The sequence below is a fragment of the Herpailurus yagouaroundi genome, unplaced genomic scaffold, assembly GCF_014898765.1.
Source record: "Herpailurus yagouaroundi ecotype Mexico unplaced genomic scaffold, PumYag 190, whole genome shotgun sequence".
NCBI lineage: Eukaryota > Metazoa > Chordata > Mammalia > Carnivora > Felidae > Herpailurus > Herpailurus yagouaroundi.
The window spans coordinates 35,884,165-35,896,249 of NW_024412421.1; the positions used below are offsets into that span (position 1 = coordinate 35,884,165).

General features: G+C 51.8%; 1 long non-coding RNA gene across 1 annotated transcript; it reads right to left on the reverse strand.

Annotated features, from left to right (window-relative positions):
* Positions 1-389: 389 nt before the first annotated feature.
* LOC121010036 (uncharacterized) lies at positions 390-10,704 on the reverse strand. The gene is made up of 6 exons (XR_005780980.1): positions 10,486-10,704; positions 9,804-9,913; positions 9,338-9,542; positions 7,481-7,590; positions 2,262-2,413; positions 390-1,238 (listed from the first exon to the last, which is right to left on the reverse strand). It is a non-coding gene; the product is annotated as an uncharacterized LOC121010036 (long non-coding RNA).
* Positions 10,705-12,085: the final 1,381 nt, after the last annotated feature.

A 12,085-nucleotide genomic window follows, 5' to 3' on the forward strand; every position in this document is an offset into this window, starting at 1 on the left:
GCATGAAGCTAGAGCAGCCCCCTGCACCCTGACCTCCGCCCGGGGCTCAGACCACACCTGCCCTCACAGTCCCCTCCCCACTGAGGCCCGCAGGAGAGCCCCGCGCCCCTCCCAGGATCCCTCACCCAGAGGCCCGGATTCCTCTGCACCCACATCAGGCTGACCTCTCACACCTCCATTCGGATGCCCATCTGGACAGCTTCCCTGAAACTCTGTGCACCTGCGGCCCCATCAAACCCTGCCTGCAAAGCCTGTGGCTGCCCACGCACGTGTCTGCCTTCCCAGTGGACTATGGGCCCCGACAGACATGCTGTTCGCAGCCGGAGACCAGAGCCGTCCAAGCACCCCGTGCACAGTAGCTTCTTGGCTAGATGAATGAGTGAGGGCATCTGGCTAACTCAAGGGGACCCCAGAGTTGAATTGAGAATATGCTCGTGCATATGACAGCCGGGACAGGACAGGATGAAGACGGGAAATATTCAGATAACCACCCTGAGTTTTTCACTGCACTTAAGTGGGGTCTTGAAGAAAAGAGACTCACTAGTCTCAGCACCCCAGGGGAAGGAGCAGCATGTGCAAAGGCACTGAGGCACGAGGGAGCATGGAGCCTTTGAGGAGCAGGCAGTCGTGAGCATGGCTGAAACCTCGAGGGCACGTGTCAGGGATCAGAGAGAGGAGAGTGAAGGCTGGATCATGGTTGTTGGCTTTTATAACAATATTATCACTAATCCTGCTCAGAATAATGGCGACAGTTATTACCTGCTGTGCTCTGTGTGCCTTACACATATCACCTCAATTCCCACAAGCCCCCTGAGGTAGGTCCTACTGTCATCCCCACTCTACAGAGGACAACACCGAGGCCCAGAGAAACAAACCGACTTCCCCCAGGACAGCTGTTCGGAAATGGCTGAGCCGGAATCCCAGTCTCCGTCGGCCCGGCTGCACGACCGTGTTCTCAAGGGCCATCTTAGACCACGCGAGCGGCTCGTCACACTGGCAACTGGGTAACAGCTTTCCCCACAGCAAGCTGCACACAACGAAGCCTCGCGACACGCGAGGGCAGCATTTACCGGCCCTGCGCCTGGGCAGTCAGCTGGGCGTCCCCGCCGACACTGGCTAGGCTGACTTACGTGTGCAGGAGCTCCACGGCGCTGACCGGGCGAGCGGGCTGCACGTTCTTCGTCCTTCCTCAGGCCGGCACAGCCACGTCTCATGCTGGCAGCAGGGCCGCGAGAGTGCTGCTGGAAACAGGGACATGTGTCTCCAAGCTTCTGCTTGTGTGAAGTTTGCTAACATCCCACTGACCGAAGCAAGTCGGATGGCAAGACCTGGATCCAGGGGCGAGGAAACCCACCTGCCTCTTGGTAGAAGGAGCTGCAAATCCTCAGCAGAGGGCTTGGCCACAGGGAGGGGTGAAGACCCGAGAACATTTATGCGTTTCACCTGCTGCAGGTGGGGGCGGGTGGGGGGGGAGCGGGGCGGGGGGGGGGCGCTGACTTTTCCAGGGCTATGGCACACGCCAGTGGGAGAGCTGCAATCCCTGCCCGGACCTTTTGACCTCAAGACCCCTGCCCCACGTGGCTGGTGCTAGATCCCACCAAGAAAAACAGAAACTTCGCAGAGCACTTCAAAGGAGCAAATTCAATACCTGGAACCGGTTCTGCGGAGACGGAAAAGGCCCACCAGAGTGGGGCCCAGGGGACACACAGGCACAGGGAGCAGCGAGCATCCCCGTACTGCGGGACGGAAGGGCAGGCGAGGGCCTGTCCCTGCAAGCAGCACCATGGGCCGAATGCCCCGTGGCTCCCGCCTCCCCCCAGACCAGGCGAAAGCAGGGACGCGGGAGGCTGTGCAGGCAGCCGCTCAGGGCCCTGCAGCACAGGACGGACAAGGACGGGAAGAGGGGAGGAACCGAGGGCCGAGGGCCCCCAGAGAGCCAGCTATGGGGCATGTGCCCCTCCGTCCCCCGTGTGCTCCAGGGCAGTGCTTCTCCAGCGGCCAGGACAGGGCACACACACCCGGAGTCTGATGTGGGAGGTCTCGGTGGGGCCTGAGACTCCACATTTCTAACCAACCCCCAGGCGGCGCCGACACCGTTGGTCTGTGGGCCACGCTTCCCACCACAAGGCACTGGCATGGGAGGGTCACAGGGTGTGCGAATGCCTTCAGGAAGACCGTGGCCTCCACTCTCCCTCCTTCTGTGAGCCTCTGAAGCAGGAAGAGGAGAGAAAACCAAGATCCAGTAAGTGCAAGAGACTCACCTGGGGTGTCCGGCCGGTAGGTGGCCAAGACGCGATGCCAGGCAGCCCCCTCTGCCCATTTATTTCGGGGCTCCAGGGACTGGCCCAGAGACCTTTATCCAGCACGTTCTATAGGCCCCGCCTTTACGTTCACAGTCTCAAATCTTCACAACCTGGAAAAGGAAGATTGTCAGCTCCATTTTATGCAGGAGGAAACCGAGGCTCAGGAAGTTTAAGGAATCCCCCACGGTCAGCAGCGAGTGAGGGCAGAGCCCCACGTGAGCCCCAATCTCCTGCTCCAGGAGTGACACCTCACTCGACAAATACTGACTGAGCACAGCGCTCAGGCCCTGCTGCACAACGTGGGGTCTGTGATCCCCTGGCCTGGATTCGAGTCCACAGCAGCTGTGAGGCCTCGAGGGTCTCACTCGGCCTCCCCGGGACTCAGTTTCCTCAACTGTCAGACGAGGGTAACAGCAGTCCCTACCCTGGCAGGCAGTATCCAGTTGTCTCAGGCCATGCCTGGCACATGGCCACCTCTGGATTAACACCCACCCTTGTCGTAAGTCTGCAACAATCCCAATGCTTAGATTCTAGGCAGGGGAGACAGTCAACCGGCAAACGAAAACACGGTAATTTGTGAAGTGGCTGAGGGTCCAAGATAAGGGTTCCAAGAAGGTGGGGCACCGGGGTGGTCAGCGAGAGCAGCCATCACAGAACGGCAACATGGCATTGTTGTCTGAGCCCCTGTCCAGGCCGGGTCCGTGGCCACAGGTGCTCGTGCCGCAAGGCCGGGTGATCCGAGGGCTCCCACTGGGAACGTGGCTCTGTCCCCAGCAGGGCAAGCCCAACCGCAGCCTGGGGGTGCACCTGCGTGCCCAGACCCCCTCCAGGGGAATGTCAGCGTGGAACTTTGGGGCCCCGGCACGGCTCCTGCTGGGCACCTTGGAGGCGGCCGTGGCAGGGCCACTGAGAAAAGTGGCACGCAAGGCTTGTTTCCCCAAACCGCTCAGAGACACTCAGAGCATTTCTGAGAGACAGGCAGGGATTTGATATTCTGGCACTTGTTTGCACAAAGGATCTCAGCCTTCTTTCTCCTGACATGCAGCTTAAACGTGTTCGCTGACCCCTGAATGGAATCCCACGATTCCCCATCTCCTTCTGAGAGAATTTCACGGGAGGGAAGGAGGAGGAGCTAAACGCATTGTGTCCTGTGGGCTTTATCCCCCCACTGACGGCTCTATCCATTCACGGTCCGAGACTGGATGCCGAATGTGTCTTCTGGTTTGTTTGGGTATCTTTTTTCTCTTTTCTTTTACCTTTTAACTAAAACACAACACAAAGTAAGAGCTCTGATTGCATTCAGCTGTTAGGAGGGAAGTAAATGCGCCTCCCCACCTCTGCTGGCAGAGATCAGACGTGACTTTCTCAAAAAACAGAAAGTGGAAAGTTTACAAACACAGGACTCAGACTCCGCAATGGCGCACCTCCGCTCCTAGCCAGGGATTTGTGCGGCCTGTCCTCCCTGCTGGCCACACAGGCCTCTGCGTCTCTGTAAACCCACAGGCAAACGTGGCACCCGGGCCACTTTCCACCCTTTCACCAAAATAAAACAGTAAAGACTAAAGTATAAAAAAAGTATTTAAGAAGTAAAAATTAAAACAGTAAAAGCCCAGAAGAGAGGAGACAATCACCCTTGCATCGACTCAGGTCCCAGCAGCCTGGTCGGTCGGCAAATGGAAACATAAAAATATTTTAGACTGAAATTGGGCAAATAGTCTGGTTGAGTTCATTTTCCACAAAAGTCTTGCCCCAAACAAGCTTATTCATGTACATGAAGTCTGAAAGCGCTTTTCCTAGCTGGGTTTTTGAAACCTGAAATATTTTCGGCTAAATGAGAAAATGTTCGCTGTTGAATGGCCTATTAGAACTGTCACGAATGTGATTTCTGGGAATGAACAAGATGGTAAGAAGGTTGGCCGGAGCAAAAATGTAAGTCAGCATTAATATCTGGTGTCATTAAACTGTCCCTTAAGCCACGGTGCCCAGTGACACAAAAATTTTTGTGTTAATTCTAATACGATCACCTCCCTGGGTCTGCACAAATCTGAAAGGATCTCTCTCCAGAATCACTAATGTTATTTTCTTCAGTTTCTACATATCAAATAGCTCTCTCTGTTCTGCTAACAGACCAAAGTATTTGGGACATACAAGTTCATATTTTCTCCGTATCAATTTACAAAGGTTCACTTGATACAAATGTGGCTCAATAAACAATGTTTATTTTTTATGGGTTAGTATCTTGCTCAAGAAAATTAGAACTAAGTTTCGGGAAGATTTATTTTCATTTTAACTATTGTTAGCTGGTCACTGCCACTCAATACTTAAATGACTTTTCCCCCCAAAGGGCAAAATCTTTAAAGCAGAACAGAATTTATTTAAACAGCTGGGTTTCTTGCACGATCATCTTGTTAATACGCAGACTTACGAGCAGTAGGTAACTTGCACTTTGTAAATACATACAGGTAAAAAAAAAAAAAAAGCCAGTACATCATTCGATTAAATTTTTAAAGAACAATATTTTATCACTACTAGACGCAATGAAGGCATTCTACTATGTTACACGTACTCATATCTATGTCCTTAAATATTATTTCACATTTAGAGTCAAATTAATTCCCTTACCATCTTTTTCTTCCCCCAAAACAAACGATAACATCATTTTTAGGAAAAGAAAAAAACCTTTCTCTTGGTATGCATTTCAAGTAGTTTCAACATGCATGCTTTTTTTTTTTTCAAATTAAAAAAACAATGTGGCAAATTATTACCTAAAACAAATTAAGGAATCCTGTTGTCCCGTGAAGAACAAAAACATTGGAATCATCCAAAATTGTCTTAATTTTAATTTTAACATTAAATATATTGAAGGATGTGCTCATCATATTTTGGGATTCTCCCTGGCAAAAGACGAGGACAAAAAATATTTGTTTACTTTTGAAATAAAGTAGACATTCTTCCCAGTGGAGGAGGAGGACACAGTCATCCTGAAAGCACTCCTGGGAGAGGAAGGGTAGAAGCCGTAAGAATCTGGCAGCTCCCATTTTAGCAGGTGCCGACAGAATAAAAGCCAAGGTCCAGGGCGCGTATTCCCACACGTATGGAAAAGCCGTTTTTGAGAGGGTGAGACTCTGATCCCATCACTATCTGCACATGCCTGATTTTCCTTGGCCATTTGTCTGCACATAAAATTCCACGCAGTGCTATGGCCATGTAACACTCTGCGTGATTATTACAGGAGTATCGTAAGGGTATCTTTTTTCCTGCGTAATATAAACAGGCCATAGATCGGATCTTGAAATAGCTACTAAGCTTCTTCCATTTTTATCTCAAACATCTCCGGGAAATACTTCTTTGAACGCTAGCCGGGCGCCGTCTCGGACCATTCCAGGAGGGCGACACATTTGCTAATTAACATTTGGCTTAAATACTTTAAATACTTTGACAGCTCGGCGTGTTTCAAGTGAGGCCTCAAAAACTCTTTACTTCTTACGTTTATAGCTGACTGGACGCACCCCGGGGGGGAGGTGAAGGGGGACCTGATGGGGGGACCTGATGGGATTTCGGGCTGAATCTCAGTGTCTTCCCCACCCCCACCCCCACGGGCCACTCCAGAAGTCACAGCGCCATCTGCCGGGCAGCAAGGGAGCCCGCATCAGAAGGCCAAGGTTTCTGCTCTGGCAATCCAATTTGAAAGCTTCAAAAATGTGTTTCAGTCGCCCTGTGCCGTGGTTTCATAGCCAGGAGGGCCAGGACGGGATACTCCAGGCAGACGCGCAGGAAAGTGGCCACAGCCTTTTGACGTGCCTCTGGTCTGCAGCAATCTTGCCCTCCCCTGTCACCCCCAAAGAGGAGGTTAAAGAGAGTGAGAGCATTGCTATGTTTAATTTCTAAGAGTTTTCGATGAGTTATGAATTTCTGGGGTGAAGATTTATTTTCCCAGTGGTCGGCACCCACCTTTTCCTCCCCACACTCCCCCGGGGCTGGGGGCAAAGGGGGTACACACACACACACACACACACACACACACACACACACACACCCGTGCTCACACCCACCCTGGGGTTCTTTAACCTGACGAGGCTTCACGAACACGAGAGCACAAAACTAGGATAACCCAAATATTATTCTGAATCCCCTTTCCAGGCACTTACGCAAAACAACTACCATTTTTGAAGTTTGTGTAACTTTTCCCTAAAAATATAATCACATTCCGATTATCCCTCCGAATGAGGTCAATTTCTGGATTTTCTTAGGCAAATAACTGGCTTGCTTTTCTCATTCTCCCTGCTCCTAACCGATCGCTGGATTTGCCTTGAAATTTGAGCATTAATCACTTTCTCTTCGTAATTAAGCACAGGGTATTCTTTTCATCGGAGAACTGTGTCCTTTCAAAACTGCCCTGATTCCCTGGAATAGTTTCGTGAAAAGAAGTAAATTGTAGACTAGAATATTAACCTTCTTACAATCCTCCCAATATTTCACAAAGACGTTCAGAAGATTTTTAAGAAATAAGCAACTCATGTTAAATGAAAATTACAATTAAATTTATTAAGTATCACAAAGCATCCATTTTTAAAGAGAAACATTTTTACTGAACCTTACTTTTCTTTATTGCACGTCATAAAAATTTTTTTAAATGTCCTAGGAGCCTAAAGTCAGGCTTGCTATTGCATTACCGTCAGGGATTACTTCATTTCATATATATATGTGTGTGTGTGCGCGCGCGCGCGTGCATGTATACCAAAGTATTTACATTTTGTAACTTAATTTCTCACTCAGTTTGAAAGATCTGGACATTATAAAGGCAAGCTCATTTTCTGCTGGAACAAAATGAGAAAATGAAAATTTTAAAATTCGTTTTATTAGGTAAATTCAGTGGGGACTCACTGCTCGCCCTGAAATAAGCCAGCCTCCTTCTGTGTACTTTCGCCATCTTTCGGAGCCTCAAAATGAGAAGTAGAGGGAGTCACGCTGGGAAGCACCCCCCCCACCCCTCCCCTCCCCATGGATGTTTGTGCAGAAACTGTAGAGGTTCCTTTCCCAAAATCCAGAGTGGTGCCGAGGGCTGCCAGAGGGGTTCGCGGAGGAGCCCGACAGACAGTGTGCTGGTAGAGAAAGAAAGGGGAGGCAGGACGGACGGACGGACAGGGGCAGAGAGGCGGTGGAGGAAGAGTACTCACAATTTCCAATGTCTGCTGCTGTCTGTCTCCTGGTCCCGGTTCCAAAAGGAAATGTGGCTCTTTTGTGCAGAACCAGAAATGAGCATCCAGGAAGCCAGCAAACTCACTAGCTAAACGATCAATAGAGAAACACAACAAAATAAATTACCAAATTTGGGGGGAGAGGGTTTCTCCAATAAAGGAAAAGAAAATGCGTCAAGGGGAGAGGGGGTGGGCAAGAGCCTATTTTATTTTTTCCCGTGACCGGAGCTGGGCCCCAGGTTGGCCTCAGTGTGAAGCCGGGTATTTGCTCTCCTGTACCCACATGACATAAAGGGTCACCCGGCTGACTCAGGGCTCGGGCTCCCGGCAAACCCCGAGGCCCGCTGTGTGAGTTGTCCGAGTTCCTGCCGCAGATCTGAAATGAGTTTTCCTATGAAAATACACTGAAAACTCAGCGACCCCCACCCCTAACGAATGCCTTCAGTGACAGGAAATGTTAACCATTTTAAGTGCTTTTTATTTGCATTTGCTCCACGGCTGAAGGAGTGAGGGAGAAACGTACTCTTAATGGCTGGGGGTGAAGGAGACGGAGGGGGCAGCCGGGCCGGCAGTTTCTGGGCACGGGGGGAGCATCCTGGGTCCTGAGTCACCCCAGACAACAGTGACCTCGCCTTGAATGCCCGCAGAAGGAGGAAAGGGTCTGCACGCTGCAGTGAGTCGTATTCCAAATTCTCTCGTGTTGTTGATAAATGAGAAGCCAGCACCTTCTACCCGCCAGCCAGCCAGCCGGGGAGGCTACAGACAAGGGCCCATCTTGCAATGTTTGTGGTGCCAAGATGTGTTTGTGTGAGTGTTTTCTCCCCGGGATCAAAAGGGGGGAAAAAAGATTTTTCCCCCCAAAATCAACTAACCACCGCAGCTCGGAAACACAGGGAATGTGTACAACATTGTCCTTCAGAAATCCATCTTGAATTTTTTTTATATCCTCTCTTTGATCAGAGGCCGACAAAGAATGACATTTTTCTCCATTCTGTTGCATTTAACATGGACTGGCACGGGGTGAGTTTAAACAAACAGATGGCCCAGGCATGAACGTTCCTTTCAGTCAGAGAGGCTGGAGGTGGGCTGGCCTGAGGGGGCGGGGCGCTGCTGTCGGGGGGACTCGGTACAGAGAGGGGGGCAAATAGGGCAGCATCCCCAGGGCAGTTAAGACAGGACTAAACCCATGATGAGAACCACGTACGCTACCTCCGTGCTCTGGGCCTGGGGTCCCCCTTCGAGCCCACAGGGTAATGGGAAATCCTTCAGCAGAAAGAGACGGCCCACTGCATTCCAAGGTGTCAAGGAGGGAAAACAAAACAAAACAAAAACCCTTCCAAGTGGATTTCAGATCATCGAGTGCCCAGGGAGTGCACAGTAAGAAGGGTAGGCGGGGAGAAGGGCCAGGTGCTTGTGGGAAATTTTGCACCAGAGCCTAGCTCTAGGCCCCTCGACAGGCAACGGGAAACTGAGAAGGGCCAGCCCTCGGTTGAGAGGCTTTAAGCGCAGGCATAAGCCGGGCCTACTCCCTCTAAGCCCCATCAGAACAGCCACTTGTGGCCTCCGTGTGTGGACTCTGAGCCACTGACACATGGCCACCAGGAACCAGGAGGATGCACACACCTAGGACACATGTTCCGAGACATGTGGACACTCTGAGGTCACTGCTGAGAGCCACACAATTGTGTCTTCCCTGCGTCGGAGAATGGAGGTGTTGAATGATGCCTGTCTCCCCATGGATGTTCCCCTTGACCTCAGAGACCCTCCAGACCCCTCCTCCTCAAGTGCACAGAGACCACAGAAGAGGGACAGACCTCCTCACCACTGCCCACGTACCAGGCATTAAAAGAAGTCCCCAAATCCCAGCCAAGTGTTTGGATGAGGTCTGTCAGCTGGCATCGGGGCCAGTGGGTGATAATGCAGAGGGCACATCGCAAGAGAGATGGTTCAAGCCGGCTTCTCTGTTTTCCCTTGTTCTGCACCCCCCACAAGCACAACCTCCTCCCCGTGCTCCTTCCTCTTGTGGGCTCAAGGTGGGCAGCTGCAAGGAAGGGAAGAAAGTTACAGTCGGATGGAGTAATTTATTAGCAATCATGTAATGCCCTCGAGAGTGCAGTCAATTAGAGGCCGTGCGTTTACTAGAAGCTCAACCAGACCAGGGGAGCTGGGGACGCGAACCACAAATACTGACAAGGCCACGCAGTGAGCACAGTCAGGGGCCCTGTGGCTGGAGGCCCCCACAGCCCCGGGGCCGCCCCGCCCTCGTACCTCCCATGGCCGTGTCTCCATTCCCTGAGCTGACCTGTCCCCAAGCTCGAGTGCTCAGATTCCAGCTCTCCACCATGCTGGGGCAGACACAGCCCCATGCCCGGAGCTGGCAGCATCCTGACAAGCTGGCGAAGGCAAGAGAGCCTACAGGGGGAGGAAGAGGAAGAATGTTCTAGAAGAGGACAGAGTCCAGACTCTGGGCCAGAATGCAGGCAGCATCCACACACTCTTCTACTGGTCTTTCTCTGAAACACAAACAATAAACCAGGGGCGGCGGGAACACATGTGTAAAAACAGCGTGCGGGCTGCATACATACACACACGCACACGCACACCTTCTTGGTGTCATTTATTTAAAGCCCAGACTATGTCTTCTTACTAAAGGCCTTTTTTTTTTTTTCACACTTTTTTAGCCCCTACTCTCACAGAGCTTCCCTCCTTAATGTAAACGTAGGGATTTCCCACAGCACTGGAGCTGGAATGTTCTAAAATGCTAGCATCGACACATTTCTACTCCATTTTATTACAGAAACGTTATTTTATGGCACGGAGAGTGTGGTGTGTGTGAAAAGCAGGCAAAGGAGGGGTCCTCCTGCAGAGGGGGGGCTGCCCGCGGTGCCGCTGCCTCGTATAAATCCCCAGAAGTGACAGTCAAGCAGGCAGGAGAATTTGGGAAACCAACAGACAAAATATACAGTGCAGCCCGTGGGCCTCACCTTTACAAGGCAGAGAGAGCTTCTGGAATGGATGGCCCGGGACCTCCGGGGCCGCTCATTAGGTACTTGATGAATTGGACGGGGGGCCCACGGCCCTCCTGGGGTGGCGAAATGCTCAAAAACCAAGTTTTATTAACCTAATAAAATGAAAAGGTAAAGAAAAGTCAGGGAAATTTCAGCTAAAAGGATAAATGCAGGAAGCATAGTAAGTTCACCTACTTTGACTATATTTAGACCCATTCTGGCGGACAACAGCAGTTCCCACAAAGACCCCGCGTTCCTGATGCTGGATCTCAGCTGACTGGCCAGCAATGTGCCACGGCTGGTCTGGAGACATCCGGGGTGCCTTGTGCTCACGCTCTTAGGAATGAATTATAAGCCCGTACTTTTTCACCTCCTCTAATGCCAAAGCCAGGAGTGCAAGAAGGGAAACCGGCAAAGGGCACTCCTTGGGGCAAAGAGGGGTTCCGGAGAGTGACCCTGCCCGACCCTGGGCAGGAAAGGAATGCCATCAGCATCCAGGAATCTCAGAGCGCCCACCTCGCGGAAGAGAAGTCTGAGCAAGAATTACAGCAAACAAGTCAAGCGCAGGCAGACGTGACAAGGTGTCCATTATTTGCAAATACCTTCAGGGGCCCTTGACTCTGGAAGTGGGGGCTAGGAGGGTCTAGTTCAGGAAGAGGCCAGCGCAAAGCGAGGCTTCCTACCTCTCCTGACTGATGCACCACGGCGGCGAGAGGCCAGGTTGGTGGGCCACGCCGTGGGGACCTGAGAACATGCTCAGCCGACGCGACACGGCCAGGCCCCCCAGCTCACTGGGCTTGAACCCCCCAAAAGCAGGAGAGCTTTATTATCTCTGGATCCCAGAGGCCAAGGCTGCTGGCAGGTGTGTGCTCACACAGGGCGGGCACACGGGAGGGAGGACACGTGTCAGCCCCACACGTGTCAGCAAGAACACGCACAGGGGAACACTGTCTCCTGTCGCATTCCCAGCTCAGAGCTGGCCTTGTGGCACCATCCCCCACGTGGCAACCTGTTGACAGCAAATGTTCTGTAAGCCAGAATCAGCAAGCCCAGCGCCCCGCAAATCACCCTCCTAAATCCAAGAGGAAGATGTAGGCCTACCCAGTGGGCTGGAGCACACTCCCCAAGGCCGTGCCTTTCTTTTTAAATTTGTTTCATGTTTATTTATTCTTGAAAGAGAGGGGGAGGGAGACAGAGACAGGGACAGAGAGTAGGGGAGGGCCAGAGAGAGAGAGGGAGACACAGAATCCGAAGCAGGCTACAGGATCCGAACTGACAGCACAGAGCCCGATGCGGGGCTCCAACCCGCGGACCATGAGATCATGACCTGAGCCCAAGTCGGACGCGCTTAACCGACTGAGCCCCCCAGGCGCCCCTTTGTGCCTTTCTTTTTAAACGTAAACTACAGAGCCATGCTCTAGCCCCTCCTGGCTCTCCATGTCCCTGCCAGTGGGGACAGCCCTGTTGCTCTAAAAGATGCTCTCACATCTCATCGCTGCAGGGGATATTTAGGGCAGTGAGACTCCTCCACATGACTCTGAGATGGTGCATACGTGACATCATACGTTTGCCAAAA